Genomic DNA, 19,708 nt, shown 5'->3' on the forward strand with positions numbered 1-19,708 from the left:
TGTGGTTTATACAAGCTTTCACAGTCACCTCTTGGTTGCGTGCTAGTTAGAGGCGCGCAACGTTATAAGTTCATGCGCCTAAGTTGGCCCCCGTTGAATGAAATATGTTGTTTTTTATAACAACAATGTTCTTGTTTTCAGAATCTGAATTATCAATAAAATTCTTTTAATAATATGCGATTCTATTTTGTTTTTTTGTTTAATGAAAAATTAATTTAAGCGACAAATCTCTTACATTTAAAAAAATTTTCGATTTTCGAAACGAGTTACTGTCAAAAGCGCATCTTCTCGTTGCTGCATATATTTATTTAAAGCAAACTGCTTGGCGCGTGTGATTTTATATTTGAAAAGATTCAGAGAATTTTCAACATGGAAATAAAGTTATTAATTTTACTGAATTTTGTGGATTCATTGTGTTTTGAGGTAAAATTCAAACCATCAGATATGTGATAACCTTAAAATAAGGGTATATATAATCAGGATTTTGCGGCCAGACATTCCCAGCGAAATAAATTACAAAAAATTATCTATGTAGAATTAATGTACATTCCGTTTAGTATTTTAATTTATCAGTGTTATTACACATCAGTTTATCAGTGTAAGTTATATCGAGTTTTAGTTGTGTTCGATATAAGAATTTTATTTGGTTTATATAAATCCGATTCGTTTAATAATATTATATTTATTAAATACTATTTATTAGATTTTCAAATCTGTCAAACCCAATCAATGGCCTCCTGGCTAAGATATCTGATTATTGCTATATCGACTCGTATTCGAACCCAAACAAACGATCTGGTTGAATTTTGTGATTTCCCCTATGTGTAACACGAACATGAGTACGTTTTACTTAGAAAGTCGTCCATGGAGACATTCATTGCCTTCGGCTGATAGATCTCGTTTCCTTTGCCATACTCAAAAAATCTAAAACTTTTTCAAAAACACTAATAGATGCATATAACAAAATAAAATTAAGTAAATGCATATAAGAAAATAAATTAAGTAAATGCATATAAAAAAACTGAAGTAAATGTATATAACGAAAAAAAAAAAAAAAATGAAGTAAAAACAAATTTTCAATAATTTTTCAATACAGTAGTTCTTAAATTGTTTGTTTTCAAATTTTATTTCATTTTTATGTATGTACTAATATACAGTGTATGTGTGCGAAAGTGTGCTTGTTCGGCATATCCATATATATTAATTAAATAAATCTGATTTGAAAATGCATGCACTAACGCGCTATTCTCGTAATTTGAAAACACTAAAGTATTGTCTGAGAAAAATATTTATGAAGAAAATTAAATTTCGTCTCCTTACTCGGTGCTGTGTAAAAAATTTAAGAAAGCTTATTAATTTTTTCTTCTTTATTAAAAACAAATTAGTTTCTTTTCATCTATATATGAAAAATAACAAAATCTTGTTGTCAGAATGGAAATTCTTAAAAATATGAAGTTCGTTTTTTTCGAACAAAAGTTTCTGAGAAATTTCTCTAGGTCAGCAGGTAGTAACAGGACCACTGACTGCTTTGTTTGAAAAACCCGATGAAGTGGATGATTTTACCCCCAAGAGGTTTTCTTTAACAAAGCAGATGCGTTCCAAATGGCTTTTCTGAGAAGCGTTCGTATTTGAATAGCTTGAAGCTTGAATTGGAAGATGTTCTCGAAGTCAGACAGCAATAAAATTTGTTATAGATATTTCTCTCTCTCTCTCTCTCTCTCTATGAGTTCTTGAAATCTTGGAATGGGTGAAAGTTTATTTTGTTTTACATATATAAGGAAACTGCATGTAAAGCAAAATAATTCTAGGCACCCATTGTATGTTAATCATTGTACGTCCCCTCAGCTCTTCGGTTGGGTATTAAGAAAAGAAATTCCTATACTGCTTTTGCATTACTTGTATAGTGAAAGATATGAAAAAAATAGCTTCATATGAAAAGTTTTTCTCCGATGAACGAATACAGCTGAAACATGTTTCTGTCTTCAAGTATATCACAAAACATGAAATAGTATTGTACTCTTTTGTATTCTATTGCATTTTTATATTACTTCGTGGTACATTTTTTTTATTCTTAAATTTCTCTCTCTCTTTTCTTATAATACACAAGTACTCTTTCAAATATGGCTGACCTATGAACCTAAATTTTTATACTATAAAATTTTATATAAAAATTAGCCGTAATCATTAGACACAGCTTTGTGTATATTATATTCTTGAATACATGCCTGCAATTAATACTAAGAATACTATTGATAAAATTCGTGATATAATTAATAATGAAAATACTGTTTAAGCTAAAAACCGATTTGAATCTTTTTTTCATTATAGGGTAACATGAGCCAAACAATTTTCGTTAGAAATATACAATTATGCTAACTTGACACATCAGATAGAAAATATTTTATCGTCATCATCGGCTATGATAAAAGATTTATACGCTTAAGATTTTGGATTATGATAAAGCACACAGGACCTATTTGTCTAAGGGAAAGGAAGTCTTCAGAGTAAATTTTTTTTTTTTTTTTTTTTTGTGGGAAACAAACTGTTAATTCACAATCCATTGTACTTATGAAAAACCCCTAAGCCTCCCATGCAGTCGCTAGAATTTACCGGTGCTCAGCTATCTTACCGCTTGGAGACTAGTTGGCTTTCTGAACTTACGCAATATCTATCTGAATTTGAATATTTGCATAAAAAACGAGCAAAATAAAATGACACATTGTAAATAGTACATTTTACTGAAATCAAACTTTCTTTGAAAAAGGAAAATTAATTGTAAGGAATAAGATGGATGCATTTAATTAAACGGCGGGCAATAACAGCGCTGCTCATATGTTTCGTATAGGAAATCATTTTCTTCGTGTTATCGTATAACGGAAAATATCCACAGATTATATTTTACAGTTTTTAAGAAGTCATGGGTTATCTGCTTTAAGAGAACACCTTCGTGGGAAATTTTCTAAATAAAATTGGCTTGAATTCACGTTACGCATCGAGAAAATCATAAATACCACAAGCAGCTAAACTGTTCGGTTGCCAACAACAAAATACCAACATCCAGCAATCTTATTCACTCAACTATAGTGAACTTAAACTAATCTTTGTATATTATTAGTAGTATTAAAATAACGAAAATATTTATTCTAATAAAAATTTTTGTTTGAATATCCTCCCTAATAAGGTATTTCCTTTGGTTGGAGATTTGTCAACAATAAATGCTATGTTTAAACAAGACATTTATTTAGAGCATAATGCTTCAAAAATGTATGCTGGGATCCCTAGAAAAAAAAATATCGCCGGAAAATATATCTCCGAAAAAATATTTAATTATTCATATTCTTATGATTAATTATTAAATAATTAATAACTTTTATAATTATTAAATGAAATGCTTATTTATACTTTACCAAATGTACAGCAACACTCTTTCTTTACAAAAATAACATATTGAATAAATTATATTGTAAGCTAATAAGTAACAACATTGCTTTGTTTAATTAAGATACAATAACAAGCCGAACAAACATTAAATTGGAAGTCAAACAACAAAAATCAGCGTTATATTTTCAAATTTTCACAATCTAATTTTCATTATATCTTATCTCGTTTATTTGCGCTTTTGCAGCTGAAGATGATGGTTCGGTAAAACCATCGAAACTAGTCCTGTGAAAATTTGAAAATATAACGCTGATTTTTGTTCTTTGACTTCCAAATTAATTGCTTTGTTTGTTATTAATATGTCTCATCCTTCCTATTTCAGATAAAATTTACTAGTGTTCCTTGGACAGGAAAGCAAGAATTTTTAATTTGAATCCATAAATTTATGATACACTGAAAACGGTTTCATGTTATAATTCCCTTTCTGAATATCTTGAATGTATATGAAAAAGTAAAATGCAAATTTAATATTAATATTACCACCCTTAAAAACACCCAAATATTTCGTTTATTACTCTCTTAAAACTACGTAATAATTAAGGAAAAAAGAAATTATTTAAAATAATTATTAGTTGCCTGCAGTTGAAGAATATAGGAAAATGCAGAAGGTTTTAAAGATTTTTAATTAATGACAAAAATACAGAAAATCGGAAATAATACGAAATGTTTCAGCAATATCTCAGAAGGAATGAAAATTGCACCAAATATTTGTCAGAATATAATTTTAGTGATAGCAGTTTAATCAGTCTGCATTGAAATTCCGGTGATAATCAGTGACATACAGATTTAGGTTACTTAGGTTAAAAATGCGTAATAATTTAAAATTTAACCGGGTAAATTTTAAAACCAATTTATTTGAAAACTATCAGCTTCGCTGCGAGCCTTCGTCTGGCTTTTAAATGTACCGGAAAAATGGCTGAAGGGAACTCCAAACGTTAAATTTAAAAACTGCGTAGGATTTTACTCTGCAGAACAACTTCATAAAAAAAGTTATTACGTATAACAAAATTACAATGAAATAAGCAATGTCCCTTAATACAAATATTAATTATCCTAATAAATAAATTAACCAAATTCCCTTTGCAAAATCTTAAGAACTCAAATGGTATAAAGGAGGTTAATAACTTTGTTTCCTAAAAAAATCAGTCAAAACTTTTCAATATCTTAAAAACAGTGAAATGAGCAATAAATAAAATAAAGGAATGCAAAAACAAAAAATTCTGAAAAGCAAAGTATAATTAATGATATTTTATCTTATGTTTTCAAGGGAAAAAATTACAATGAAATAAGCTATATCCCTTAATACAAATATTAATTATTCTAATTAAAAAATTAACCAACTTTCCGTAGAAGAACAAAAATCATGTAAAACTTTTCAATATCTTATAAACAGTGAAATAAGCAACTCAAAAAACATAAAATTCCGCGCAGAATTTTACTCCACAGAACAACTTTATCTCCAAAAAAAAAAAAAAAAAAAAAAAAAAAATTATATTTATATAAAAATGACAATGAAATATGCCAATCTCTTAAAAACAGTGACATAAGAAATACGATGAAAAATTGTTGCCAAACCCATATTTCTAAAAGAATGAAACTATTCAAAATGATGCGATTTCATCAAAAATCTATCAACAACAATAAGACAGGAAAATTGTTGCCCAAATCACATTTTTAAAGATGTGTACTCAGAAGCTTCATTTAAAAAATCTTTTAAAAATACAAAATATTATCATTTTTCCAAAATTCTTTTTGTAAAAGCATTCGCAAGGATGAAAGTTTAACGTGTCCAAAAATCAAAGAAAAATAATCTGTACATTTTTAAAAATAAACTTTTTTAGAAAAAATCCCATTGAAAAAGTGTTAAGCTCCCTTTGTTAAATAAATTCGTATTTAATCGATTTATTGAAACATGAAATTTATTTTAAGTTCGTAAAATAGCTAAGTGCCTACGTTTCATGACGATGTGAAAATGGAGTGTGTAGAGTAAAATCTCACTTTCCTATAGCACATTATGTTTCAAAATGACACGATTTCGTTACAAAACATGAAATAAAAAAAATTCGAATTCGAATTTCGAAAAAATCGCTTCGAAGTGCACTGGCTCTTGTGTAGATGTACATATGTACCAAATTTCGTAGCCGTGGGTCTATTAGCTTACGCGCAGCGCGAACGAAAGGCGCGCACACACAGACGGACTCTTTCTTTTATTATATGTAGAGAAGATATGTAGAGATAAGATTGTTTAAGTGAAGGAAACTTTCAAGTTTCGCAGCTGTACCCCCTGCGGCATTAAGACGATCATCACGGAGAGTCTAGCCTTTTGCAATTCTCTTGAGAGCTCACAGGTACTGAACAATATATAGCAATCAATCTCACTTAGCGGAATCATTGAAGTAAAATTCTGGGAGGGATGGGAAATAACAAAAGAACTGCTTGACAATTTTCAGAGGTTTAGGGTTATTTTCGCGACATTTTACGGGAAGTTCGGTCCAAAACTAGCGACAGTTTTAAAGAGATTCGCAGATAATCACTCGACAGGCTAAGGGTTAAATAAATATTGTAGATTAAGACACTGGTAATATAACTGTACTTTTAAGATGGGGAAATAAATTTACTGAAGTAAGTGGGGTGATAATCATAAGCCATGGCGGTACTATTCGGTTTTGAGGGCCGTAAAAAATCGCCAAACTATTGTTGATGCCAAAGCTGCCAAAAATAATTGCGGCAACCTTAACGCAAGAAAGGAAGTATAATAGTAAATAACTTTTTAAGATTGATGTTTTAATTTAGATGAAAAGTTACTTTCATATAATATTTTTTTATTATAATTTATATAAAAAAATGCTTCCATTCAGTCATGTTTAGCCTGAGTAAATAACAGTTTCAGATTACTATTTTAATTTACATAAAAGGTTAATTTCACATCATAAAATTTTTTTTATTATTATTTATATAAAAAAGGCTAAAATAACTGAATGAAAACATAACAGTAAATACCTATTTCAGACTTTTATTTTAATTTAGATGAGACGTTAATTTCATATAATACAATTTTGTATTACTTTATGAAAAAAAGGCTAAATATACTTGCAATTAAACGGGTGGCATAAAAATTTTTATGTCTTCCAAAATAGCAGAAAAAATTTCAGTTTTTTTTGTGCAAACGTCTGTACATAAACTCGGACATGTAATAATCAAAATGCTGTCGAGCAGTGCCCCGATGGCGTTTATTACGCCATATAGCACTGCCCCACAGCCGTTCTACTGTTTGTGTATGACACCCACTTTCTGGGTCCACAAAATTGTAGTTGTGGTTGACAGTAAAGTGTTCGAAACCGGCATCTTGCAGTTCATCTGACTTGTATGATTTCCAGCAGTCAGTATAAATAACGCTTATTATCCTTTATGATGTTCAATAAGGTTTTCGCCGATCGATCTGGAACAGCGACTAAGTGTACAGTGTGTGTGTGAGTATGGCAAAGCCTCGAGGGCTATCTGCCTAAGAGGAGGGATGCCTTCGTGAAGGACTTTCTAAGGAAAACTGGCTCGTATACACGTTACACATGGGGAAAACCACGAAAACGCCCATGCAGCCAGCCCGTTCGCGGGATTCGAACCTCGAACCGAACTACCAGTGTTCAGCGACTTTACCGCTCGGCCGCTGGTGGGCCCGAACAGCGACTAAGAAACATTCATTTGATTCTCTGTGTAATCCACCGAAAACCCATTGTGGCGGAAGAACGCGTCCAACATTGTTCTTTCTTTTACTGAAAAGGCGTTCGTCTACTTCAATAATTTTGCCCCATCCGCCAATTTTAGCCTTGGGCCGAGCAATTAAATCTGAGGCCCACACCTCACGCATGTAACTGTTCCAGTCTACAACTGTACTGTGGGAGAACTCCACGAGGCATCCCTCCCTTTCCGTGTAGTGCCTAAGGGCAGAGCACGTAATAAGTAAAAAAAAAAACTGTACTGTGGTTCATCTTGAGCTGGAGTTCACAAAATTCAACAGATGTCATTTCCTGACACCAAAAATATATGAACCTAACGGCTGTAAGGAAGGGGATTTTCGATCCTTCAAACCTTTCTTCTCATTACAGGTTTCTTTCCTGCACCGCCATTTTGCTACCGAGTTATCGATAAAGCATAATTTCATCTCATGATTTTTCAAACATAATTTTCTATCATGAATGATGCCTTTTTTTTTGAAAAAATTCTATTGCAGACTTTTCTTTACTCGGCAATTCCCAAATTGAAAAATCCATAGCTTTATCAAAAAGAGAATTAAAAAATTAAACTAGTATTTCAATGATGACATACAAATATAGAACTATCTAAAACTTACGCAATTTGAAATCAGCGCGTTCGCGCGATTAGGCGTGCTGTTTAATGGGAGAGTTTGCTAGATTTGGCGCTTTTGCGCATGCATTTTCGTTGCAATTTTTTACGGTCCCCGAAACCGAATTGTACCGCTATGGCAATATACAAGAGTGAAAACCAATAACCAGCCGAGAATATAATAGGTTATTTGTCAAGATACATACATCATAATGCTAACAAGATATAGAATATATATATATTTTTTAAAGCTTATATATAAGAAATATTATACGCTGGCATTACTTTGCATAAATATTTCTTCAAATAGGTTAAATAATAGGAAAAATTTGTCGATTGGGTTTTCCGTTGATTGAATTTCTGACGTTTTGGCAGAAATTTTCATAATTATATTAGTTAGTGAGAGTCCTTTGAACAGATTATTTATTTCTTTAAGAAGTTTGCAAACTTCACCGAGAGAACTCAGGTTAAAGTTGTTGGTATTGTTTACATCAGAATTACTTGGTTTTTGATGAATGTCTATTAGCCTTGCTGCCGTTTTGGGTAATATTTGCATAAGATATGCCATTAGTAACCTGAGAATATTTACTTTCTATGGGCTTCGTAATTGCATTTTTGTCATTATTCAAATGAAGATTAGCATTGTTTTTGTTAGGTTTAGGGAACTTGGAACAACCCTTGAAATTGGCCGTACGTCTCTTTTCCAAACAGTTTCAGCACTTCACTACACCAAGTCTCTTAGCTGTGCATTTAGAAGTCTTACGATCGCCAGCGCACTAACGCGGTCTGAGTTTGCAAGTATCCGAATTGTGATGAAAGTGCTGGCAGTTATAACACTGCACAACACTTCCATTCACTTTATATTCGACAAATTCTACACAGAAAAGTAACAAGTATTTGATTCCAAAAATTTTTCTACCCCTGGAACATTTTCTAGTTGGATTTGTAATAGTGACATGGGCGCCTTAGTCTTTAGCCCGTGCATTTGGGTTATTTTTCTCACTTTAAATCCTAAATTAAATAGTTCATAGTGAATGTCATCAATGGGACAATCCATCGGAAGACCTCTTACGACTACCTTTACTAGTCGTTCATAATTCTTTGTAATGAGGTAGTGATCCACTTTTAGTTGGTCTAAATAATTAGTGATGCCTCTGGGATCATCTTTAGTTTTAGGGAAGATTTTCAGAAATTCTCTCGAAGCCTTACCCGCGAAGTTCAATTGAGTTTCAGAAGTTTAAAATATTCCTGTCTCATTTTTTTCAGAAATTCTGAGTACTTGATATCAGGCTTAGCCATTATGGGCTTAATTTTTGGAGCGAGAATATCAATAATTTCTTTTTCCATAACATTTTCGTTATTATCAGCAACATCTTTGGGTGAATTGTCGAATTTATTGCTTAGAGGGATTTCCACGTTACTTTTAACTTAGATGGTCGGGCCGTTTTTTCGGGCGAAGTGAAGCCATCAGCATCTAAATATTGTATTATGGGGCGCTTGCTTGATTTTTTTGAAGGCCGTTTAGGCATAGGGGTTTTGGAAGTCACAGTATTTACATCAGTATCAGAAATTGGTGGGTCGAGAATACATTTTTCATTCGTAATCATAATACAATCATCATCCATAACCTTAGTATCACTATAATTAGCGTTATTAATGGGATTTCCATCTGTCGGAGATTCGTTCTGGTCTTGCATGCTATTATCAATTTTAATATAATCAGATTGCACTGCACCGAATGCTTTGCATTGACCGTCGAATAATGTGAGTAATCGTTCGCAGATTGCCCTTTTCTTTTTGTAATGGTCTATGCTAGCAGGCATTAAGTCCGGTTTGAAAACAGCGAACACTCCATCCAGGGTTTGATTTTCAGTATGGATTATGGTCACATAATTCAGAAGTTTAAAATATTCCTTATGATTAATCGTATCTTTTAGCAGTATTCCGTTCCATTGCCAGGAGGTCCTACCATCATACGTGTATAGCTTCAGAGAGGGACAAAAAGATATGGCTAGAAATTTAGCATCAGAATTCTTTCCTGCTGCACTTATGGATGTCTTTAAGCTGTCAGCGTTTTTGGAGACTGCAGCAAAAACTCTCAAATCGATTTGTTATTTGACAGCAGAAATTCGTTCTCCGATTTGTTTTTCGCAGCAGACACTTTTTCTTGAACCTCTCAAACTTTGTTTTCAACCGTGTCCACTCTGGCTTCCAGAACTTAAAATTTGTAGTCTATTACGGCAGTAGTTTCTCGTTTCATTTCCACTTGATCCGCTTTCATCTCTTCTTTGAATGTAGCAAGGCTTCTGCCAGCTATCTCAGTTGCTCGTTGATCCCTCTTGTCACCGGCATTCCATCCTATTTCTAAGACTATAAATTGTTGCATGCGTACGAGTTTGTAATGGATTGAATGCACACTGTTTTGATTCGAAATCAGACTTCGTTTTTTACCTCCAATTCATTTCTCTTTACAAACACATACAGATAAATGCGATTATTTACATATAGAATTTAGTGTAAAGATAAAGTGATCCGTACATCTTAATGATGAAAAAACATTCAGTATTTTAGTAACGTAACAAATTTAACTGCTGTTTGCTTAACTGCTTAGAATGTGATCAAATGATCCGTACATCTTAACGATGAAAAAACATTCAGTATTTCCGTAACTTAACTGCTGCTTACTTAGAAGAATGGGAATTTCCCGATCATTACATTCAAAAATAAAATTAGTTGCCAGATTCATACATCAAACAAACAAACAAAAAACTATTAAATAATAAGAAACGGGGAATGCTAAACATAATAGGAGTCACAACATCCTCCCCCCTTTGCACTGCAGGTATGTTTTCCTTAAAGCAATGCAAAATGAAGTAATGAAAGTGTATACATATATAATAGACATAAATTTCAACACATGACATGGAACTAAACTAAGAACTATAAACGTGTGAATATAACATCAAAGAACAATAAAACCACAATAACATTACAATTATCAAATTCTAAGAAAAAATGTCAAGAGCAGCTCATGAGTCCATATGTTGAATAGGCACTACTCGACGACCGCTGCGAGTTACCTTTACATCTTCTGGAATCTTGTTATCACAAGGCCCCAGAGTTTTATCCAGGCGGCCTGGATTCGATTCCCGGCATGGGAATCATCTGATGTATCAGACGCAGTCCAACAATCAAACAATCGTTTAAAGAAGCATATCCAGGCCGCTTGAAAGAAGCGCCGAACACTGGGCGCGAACTTTCGTAGTTTTGCTGGATGTGATAACAGACCTATGAGGGAGATAATTGACTGAGCTTAAACACCTGCTGCATTGGAACAGTTTCTATGATGTCTTCTAATTTCCACTGTTGGAATACAGCATCGTAGGCTTCGAAGTTATTTTCGTTTAAAAACCGTTTTGTTACTGTGCGATGTCGCAATCAGCTATATCGTACTTATCATAAAGAGCAGGATGCCCAAGCTAGCCATGGCAAAGCTACTTCATAACGTCCATTTTCACATATCCTTAAGGTTTTCTTGAAATATATCAAAAATCCCTACAACTTCTAAATCCCATATCTTCGGCAACTCAAAATTTTGAATATTTAACGTGACCAAATTAACTACTTGCCTTATCCTAAAATTGCCCAACCTAGTAAAGTCTCTACAGCTGAAACTCCAGATGTAAGTACCTCAATTCTTCCAGTTAAAATGCTTCCAAGTACATCGGCTCCGAGAAGAAATCGTATAGGTGGGGTATCTCTTCCAACATCTGCCAGTTTTATCCCTCGTGAAGCAAGCTCAACAATTCCTCTCATCTAGAGTCATCTTGGGAGCTTTCTTACAGTCTCTACTTAAGCGTGGATGATCACAAAAAATAGATTTAGCCTTTTCCTGCGTGGATGAAATAAGAGCTGAAGCAGAAGGGATATCATTTCTTGTAGTATCAACTTCACTTTTAACCTTGAGTTCCGAAACCTGATCGAGCCAAATTTATCATCTCTTCTGATTCGACTTCATGGTGTAAAAAGCACATCAGTTTTTCCAGGGATCTCTGACTTGTAGCTTCTGCTTCGTCAATATTTTCTGAAATTCTATTCCTTTCCCACGCTCACGGAACATTTTCTGGCAAACATGACTCGACCAATGGCTCTAAAATGTCAGCAAGCTTTTCTTTTGCGTTTCTTTTGTGCGCCCTAAACTTTCTAATGCTCTTAATTTGGTCTCTAGCATATCATAGAGTGTGGCCAAATTAGGGGCACTCCTTCCAGCCGTAGCATTTTTCAGAACCAGTGAAAGGAGATCGCAGACATATATTTGAACTAGGAGATCCTCCCGGCCAAATCTTAATTTCAGCTATTGGACGGCCTTTGGATAATTTTCAGCTGTTATTGGGAAACTGGATATTAATCTAGTAGCTCTCGAATCAGGCACCATACACTGGTATAAATACTGGAATTCGTCTATAGCAGTCAGGTCTTTTAAGTCATGTATTTTTGAAAAATTACTCCAAAATGTTAAAAATTCTTTGGGATCACCCGAAAACACTTTTAATTCAAATTTAGGTAATTTTACTCCAACACGCTCTGCAGGACTTAAAAAAAAGATCCAGAATCTTTACTCAACAGTGTTTCTATCTTTGATTTAAGCTCAAGATAATTATCTCTGTAATCCTCTGCCGCCTCAAAATCGGCTTCGTATTCAGCAACAGAATCAGTATTTTGTAAAAGCAATGACGAAACGTTATTCCGAATCTCGTCTAAACGTAAAAATTTATCTTGTAACTGAGTATTCAACGCGCTCAGCTTATCGCCATCCTTGGCGTCTACTTCCGTTGCCAAATATCGCTTCAACTTATTCACCGTAAACGTAAATGAAGCTCTTAACGACTTTTATCTTCAGAGCATCCATGTTTGTATGTACACTTAAAATAGTTAGTTAAAACGATTCGTAATAAATTCTTAATTTCTATTTATACTGAAGAAATTAAAGTGTTTATACTTTCATAAACTTAAGTCACTTTATAATCGTAAACAGCAAATCGAATACTTATAAGCAGTAATTTAAATCATTCATTCGGTCTTGTACAATTTTATAATTTCAAATTCTAAATTCTTCAAATGCAGAATACAAACTGTCTTGTCTTCGGACGCCATTGATTCAAAACCAGACTTCGTTTTATATCCAATTTATTTCCCTTTACGAACACATACAGATAAATGGGATTATTTATATGTATAATTTAGTATAAAGCTAAAGTGATCCGTAAACACTTGAATGAAAAAACATTTTGTATTTCCGTAACTTAACTGCTGCTTACTTAGAAGAAAGGGAATTTCCCGATCATTACATTAAAAAATAAAACTGGTTGGCAGATTCATACATCAAACAAAATTACAAAACAAACTATTAAATAATAAGAAACAGGGAATGCTAAACTTAATAGGAGTCACAACACACACACTGCCGATGATAGCTTGATACTTTATTTTACTAAAAGAAACACTTTACAGATCTAGAACCTTTCCACAAAAATACTCTTACAGTTCTTCTCAGTATCGCAGAGCACAATTAGTAGTTACATTTCAAACTACTAAGAACGTTAAACACAACGAAATGCAAAGCGCATCTAAAGAGTGAAGCTCACAAGAAGATAGCTCCATATTTCGAAGTCGACTCTGAACTGAAAAACTGTGAGCAAATGCTCTCTTCGGTTTTATATATTATTAGTTTTCACCCGGCCGCCTAGAAATCGCTAATACCTTCCAATTCTCGAAATCAAAGGAAGCAAATACGATTAAAGTTAAATTACAGTTATACAGAGACCGCACCAAAATCTCGCCAAAAAAATTAGTCGCAAAAACCGTCAACCGTATCTCGTCAATTTAGCGAGATAGCCATTTACTTCATTGCTAAACAGACCTGCCCCTGTAACCTTATTATTCGGCAGGGCTCCAACTCTTCAGATTTTTAGGTTGCATCATAGAAAAGATACTAAAATTTTAAACATAATTTCACTTAAAATTATTTACATATGTACAAAAATTCGTAAAAATATCTCTAGATCACTTGAAACAGCGCAAAAGTTTATGAAACTGCTCAGTTTCAGATTACAGCAGACAAAAGTTCGAAGTACATTTCAAAAGCTATCAAACTACTTTATTAAATTTTTTACTTTCAAAATTAAATCAAGAATTATAACATCGTCATACAGATTTCATTTGTAGAAAACATATGCCAAGCTGTCAGTAAGCTGTTAGTTGCAGATAGAAGTATGAACCTATGAAGCAAAAAGTTCGCAGTTCGGTCAACTAGACGGCGGAAACATTGGCCCCTGAATATACATCGATAGATGGAGACATCGAAGCAACCAATAATAAAAAGGTCAACAGAACAAGCAGCTTCACTTGTGAAAATGTACGACTGATAGCAATAAGTTCCTTCCCTGCTTCTTTAGTTTCGAAACGGCAATTACACATTACGCACGGCGCTCTCACAATCATTCACAATGCATTCGGCGTAACAAAGGCGCATCACAGCACACCAAGCTCGCTCGTTGTGTTCCTGAATGCGGTACGCAGCTGAAAGATGCTTGCATTTAGATCTCTAATAAGACATTAAGACCTCTTATACCCTTTTCTTTCAGGGCATCCAATGCTCAAATCCTTTGTTTTATGTAGAAAAACAGAATTCCAGGGAATAAAAGGACGTTTTGGGTTTCAGAAAACGTAAGGCCTTCTTGCGGTAATCAGATCCTGTATGTCCAGCCACATCCAGCAAAGTGTCCACACACACTTTGTTTATTAAGAGACGACTGTGTAACGATCTCATTCAATTGCAGAACACACAAAAGGATGCTCTTAATTTAAATGCCGACAAAACTGAAAAGGAACTATTGCATATCTATTCTTTGCTACTTCCAAACTTTTGATACTTACATATCCAACACCTGAAACCACGACAAGTCCCTCCGTCTTCAAATATGCTTTATTCGTTACGTAAGAATTGGTCATTATTTGCGAACTGAAATCTTTGCCAATCATATTTTCAGATTTTAGGTTGGGCTAAAAAATCTAAGGAAGGGAACAAGCAAATGATATCTTCTGAGGACCATTCTTTTAAAAATCCAAATGTCTGCAGCAAAGAATCCTCTTAAAAGATGGCACTTAATCTGAGTCAGACAGCAGGTCTCAAAGTTGTTGCGCAGAAGTAACTTTATGCAACGTTTCCCAGCAGGTTACTACATTTCGTTCACGAATTTATTTTCAAGTCTACGATAGTTTTTAATTACTATGCTAACGCTTCTCAAAGGTCAAGAGAAAGATTCATCATCAGATCAATCGTGTAATCAATCATACACGACTTTCCGACCCTCAACATTGCAGTTTCGCTCATAAAAGAAACTTTTGATATAAAACAGCACTCAGAGAGGCTTGCTTTTTCTGCTTTAATCTCTCACAGAATACTGCATTATCATCTAAAAATTACTGCTACCATCTTTCAAATTATCAATAAAATACACTGCAATCATTCATTTTTTGGCATATCAGAGGTCGAATGGAACACTGGTAATTTGACCCAGCTTCAAATGCTGTGTTGTCTGCATGGGACGTTTCGTGATTTCCTCCGTGTCCAATGCGAATACGAGCCGTTTTTTTATTAGGGAGTCCTCCACAAAGACATTTCTTCTATGCAGAAAGCCTTCATTTGCTTTGTTGTAATCAAGTAAAGCATTTTTCCATTGGCTTGTGCTAATAAGTTTGTTACACAGCATCAGAGTTTAAATTCACCGATTACGCATAATGATAAATTCTCCAGCATTTCAGTCTTTATTCCTACACAATGCCTAGATAAACTAGAAGGTATTAACCTTTCAATACGGTTACTGTAGAATATGATTTGAGATCTTTCATTCCTCTTGACGCAGATCCGTTTTTCAAGAATTACTATAATGTGCTGCATCTTTACTCACATAAGATTTTCACTATAAATGATACCATTTTATGATAATCTTCAAGATTTATTTTTGACATTAAACTTGTGTAACTTTTCCACTCACTCACTCACTAGTTGCAGATAGCCCTAAAGAGGCAAGTTTTGGTGTTAGTAAGGAGTGTCAAAAACTGGGCTAAACTACTTGGGAATCAAGCGGATCGTAATCGCGGTACACAGAGAAAAGTTAATATCAGGCAAGCAAGCATGAGTATTACTCATGAGTCCTCCAATATTCCATTACAGTAAGGAAATTTGGAAGCCCAATTAAGTTTTAAATGTAACCGATCCGATTTGAGAAAATAAAAACAGTTCTTTTTCAGGTAGCAATGAAGTGAAAAATCTGAGAGTAAATGAAGTTTTTTGAAATAAAAGAAAAGTATTTTGTTATCATCAGAATCAGTGAAACTAATTTACTGGCTTTCAGGCTACGCAGGAAAATTTCACGGAATAAAAGCTGAAAGAACAACAAAAGCCAAAGTAAAAGAATTTCTCAGTAAGACAAAAGTACGAAAAATTGGCGTTAATGTAAAAGACACAGAATGCATCATTTCTAAAATTCATTACTGTGAAATGAAAAAAAAAAATTATATTTATGAATTGTTAAAGAACTTAATTTTTTAACATTTTATCTTTTCAGGGAACAAGAAAAGAATAAAAATATCCAATGCTACAAGGATTAAAATAAGTACGAATTCAAGAATAAAATAGTCTTGATTTCACTATTCATTTTGACTTACTATTCCCTATTCACTTTAAATAAGAATGAAACTTTGTATAACTGTTTATTCCGAAATGACATTTGAAGTCGCACAAAAGTTTGAAAATTGTAGATTATCGAATTAGATGTATGTATCTTTAAATAAACAAATAAAACTTATTTGCTTCATTTTCCGATTTCCACCATGTCTGATTTATTAGGAAACATGATAATACGCCAAGCACAGCAATAAATTAAAGATGCTGATGATCACATGAATAGTTATTTTTTAAGTTAGAGGTATTTCAAGAAAAATATACAATTAAAATTACCTTAAGTCATTAAGACTATTTAACTGTAAGATTACGTCATTTTTTCTCTTCTTAGCGCCTTGCATGGCGCAGATGTTCATTACAGCAACCCTGTAAACGCTTACTCAGTTTTTTTTTTTATTGCTGTTGTTATTAGTAGTAAGTCATCGCTTGAAAGATGGCACGCATTTGATTAAAGCTGTTGAATAAAATATTTAGTACAGTCCACTTCTAGTTAATTTAAAATTGTTGTATAACAACGCACGCATCGCATGAACACTTTATGGTCCGTCGAGCCGGAGGTAAAAGATATCGTTGCTAAAATTAACTTTTTAGAACATTTAGAATACTTTCGTTTGGTTGTATTACGCATAACTTCATATAGAGTGTTTGGAATGCTTTCGTTTTCGTGTGGATTACGCAATTAAGATTGGATACTGTGTCATCGTTCATTTCCGGTGTTGCTGTCGAGAAATCTGCAATCACGGTAAGTGATAAATTATTTATTTGTTCATGATGAGTGAATTGAAAGTGATTAAAGCTAACAAAAAAAGTTTAAAATGCAGTATCAGAAGGTTTGAAAATAAGGTAAATTCTACAGTGGATGAAGCAGATATTTCCTTATTGGAGTTATACGAATCAAAAATATTAGAATTTAAAAAGGAATTAAGTAACATTTTCGATTCTTTATTTGCACATTGTGAAGAAAAGGACACTGACGAATTCATTAAGGAAAAGGAAAATGTAGTAGATAATCTCGATGAAATTCATTTGAAAATTAAAAGAAAAATTTCTGAGATCCGTTCTCAAAGGAATAGCTGCTCAAATGAAAACGGTTCGAGTAAAGACATAATTGTTTCGGATATAAAATTGCCTAAATTGTCTCTTCCAATATTTAGTGGGAAAATCGAAGAATGGATTGAATTTGAGGATTTATTTTCCGCAGCTGTGCATAAAAATAGCAAATTAACTAATGCGCAAAAATTGCAATATTTAAAGAGTTCGTGTAAGGCAGACGCTTTAAATATTATTCAGTCCATTCCAATTTCAGATTCGAATTATGACATAGCATGGAATCTGTTGGTTGATCGCTATTGCAACAAAAAAGATTTGATCAATTCTATCATAAAGAAATTTAATTTCTATACCTCAAACGAGTGATTCTACTTCGTCGCTTTTAAAATTTATCGATAAGGTGCATGAATGTTTACGATCCTTGGAAGCATTGGAGCAAAAGGTGGAAGAATTTTCGGACACGTTAATTGTTTATTTATTAGTTGAAAAGTTGGATAGAAATACTCGGCGTTGGTGGGAAAGGTCACTTAAAAAAGACGAGATAGGAACGGTTAAACAACTGACATGTTTTTTGAAGGAACACGCTCGCACCCTATCACATTACAAATCTCCGCATGGGGAATCGAAACGTTCATTTAATACCAAAGCTCTTACATCACTTTCGGAAAATTCAAAAAATTGTCCTTATTCTAAAGCCGATCATTTATTGTTGAAATGTGCGCAATTCTTAAATCTAACAGTCAAGAAACGATTTGAATTTGTAAAGACAAAAAAACTATGTTTCAATTGCTTATCTTCGGTCCACACAATCAAGGACTGTAAAAGTTCTAATACATGCAGAAAATGTCGGAAATTTCACAATTCGCTCTTACATTTTGATCGAAATGAAGAAAATTTCGATAAAGCAAATGGCACACCGAATCAAATCACAAACAAGACTAATAAATTAAGCAGTAATCTTTCTCCAAATGCTGATACATTTACTCCAATGGCAAGCAGCCAAAACGTTAGTGACACTAATGAAACCAACCAAGCAAAGTCCATTAACGGTACTGCGCTGAATATTTCCAGTTCTTTTAATAAACAAGTTCTACTTTCAACTGCAATTATTTTCGTTAAGGGTAATGATGGAAAATTTATCTCGCTGAGAGCCTTGCTGGATTCCGGTTCTCAAAATAATTTCATTACCAAAGAAGGTGCTGAGTTATTGAATTTGAAGAAAAGAAAAATAAACGCTTTTATTTCAGGTATCAATGGTACAGTTATGGGTGTTAAGGAAAAAGCTATAGCATCCATCGCTAACGCTACTAGAGGTTTTATTCGTACCTTACAATTTTTTGTTGTTCCAAAAATAACTCGCGTAACGCCTGCTAGATATATAAACATTCCTGATGTTAAGCAGTTGCAACTCATTGGTTTAGCTGATCCAGAGTTTTATAAACCTGGTCAAATACATGTTTTATTATCTAACGAAATATTTTTTGATTTACTGGGAACAAATAGAATAAATATGCAAGACCTGATTCTCCATCAGTCAGTTTTTGGATACATCGTTAGCGGGTCAGTACGCCTGCCGCAGCAAGGCAGTGTTGATAATTATTGTGGGTTTGTGGAAAACGGGGATAATTTATCTGACAACATGAGAAGGTTTTGGGAAATTGAAGGTATTAATGAAGCAAAAAAAGTGAAAAGTCAGGAAGAGGAATTTTGTGAACAGCACTTTCTTCGTACACACAAGAGGCAAGATGATGGCAGATATGTAGTGGAAATGCCAATTAAGGAGGAAGGACTTAGACTTTTAGGGGAATCTAGAGAAAACGCTAGCAAAAGACTGAATTATCTACTTAAACGCTTCACTCGCAATCCCGCAATGAAACACTTATACGAAGATTTCATTAAGGAATATAATGAATTAGGCCATTCCGAAGAAATTGATGAAGGGGATAGCTCTAGTTTCTCATATTATCTTCCTCACCATGGGGTTTTCAGGCCCGAGAAACCTAGCACTAAACTTAGGGTAGTGTTCGATGCCACTGCTCCGACTACTGGAATTTCGTTAAACGATATTCTGCTGAATGGAGGGTTAGTTCAAGACGAACTATTTGATATTATTTGCAGATTTCGAACGCATAA

The 19,708-nt window shown here is 33.6% G+C and overlaps 1 protein-coding gene across 5 annotated transcripts in view; it reads right to left on the reverse strand.

Annotated features, from left to right (window-relative positions):
* Mctp (multiple C2 domain and transmembrane region protein) overlaps window positions 1-19,708 on the reverse strand; it is a 312,273-nt gene that overhangs the window by 82,333 nt on the left and 210,232 nt on the right. The window lies entirely within an intron of this gene.

The sequence above is a fragment of the Stegodyphus dumicola genome, chromosome 7 (assembly GCF_044657685.1).
Source record: "Stegodyphus dumicola isolate Sdum_Otavi_A_Nest chromosome 7, ASM4465768v1".
In the NCBI taxonomy this organism is placed as follows: domain Eukaryota; kingdom Metazoa; phylum Arthropoda; class Arachnida; order Araneae; family Eresidae; genus Stegodyphus; species Stegodyphus dumicola.